Source organism: Sinocyclocheilus rhinocerous, unplaced genomic scaffold, assembly GCF_001515625.1.
Source record: "Sinocyclocheilus rhinocerous isolate Xijiao unplaced genomic scaffold, SAMN03320098_v1.1 scaffold29, whole genome shotgun sequence".
Lineage (NCBI taxonomy): Eukaryota > Metazoa > Chordata > Actinopteri > Cypriniformes > Cyprinidae > Sinocyclocheilus > Sinocyclocheilus rhinocerous.
This window is the reverse complement of record NW_015653021.1, coordinates 387,073-388,087: the sequence shown is the minus strand read 5'-3', so window position 1 is coordinate 388,087 and position 1,015 is coordinate 387,073.

Below are 1,015 nucleotides of genomic sequence, written 5' to 3'. Positions count from 1 at the left end.
AAATTCTCACATTACAGAACATTAAACACTAACACATATTCTTCTTTTCAAATACTTCATAAAAACATTTACTTTTTGGATCCAGTTTCATGCAAAGCATTCTGTGAACTGTCTGGTTTAAATGAATGCAACTAAATTAATTATTGTAGTCGCAACATATTCGGTTTGATTGAAAGCAACAAAACTGTCAAAATGCTAGAGAGTCACATTATCTCATTTTAATTAAACAAGCAGCAGACATAATTTTTTTTTTAGGTGTATAATATGCACTTGAAAATGCCTCCCTGCAAGGTTTTATATTCGTCTTTAAAATATGCAGGATTCTTTTCGATTCTGGGCTTTTATGATGCCGGAGATCTGACTCAAGTGAATTTTAATGGAAATGCAAAAAATCGATTTCAGCTTTTATAGCAGATTTTTTTAGATGTCTATGCAAAGATCTGACAGCCTGTGACAAAATATCTTAAACTGTCTGCTTTGCTCTTTATTGGTGGCCGGATCATCCATTCTGCTTGATAATCATTCACTGGCATTGACTAAAAACAGTGTGTTGTTGGGTAGGGTGACCATACGTGCCATTTTCCCAGGACGCGTCCTGGCCAGGATTTCTATATTGCCTAAAATATCTAGGTTTTGGCTTTGTTTGCGTGTGCAGACCGATCGATGTATGACATCAAAATACCATACAGACGATTCCTTATGCTTTCAAAATGCTCTCGAGGTATTTTGATGTCATACACCGATCGGTCTGCACACGCAAACAAAGCCAAAACCTAGATATTTTAGGCAATATAGAAATCCTGGCCAGGACGCGTCCTGGGAAAATGGCACGTATGGTCACCCTATGTTAGCCACTCATAGCACTCATAGTTGCAATCTTTGAAATGGCGCACAAAACCTTTGTTAGCGAATTAAGTTTGGCTTTTTTTATGTAGGATATTCCAGTTCAACCTCAACAAAATTAATCATAGGCCATTTTGTGGACATTACACAAATTAAATTTATACCTAAATAA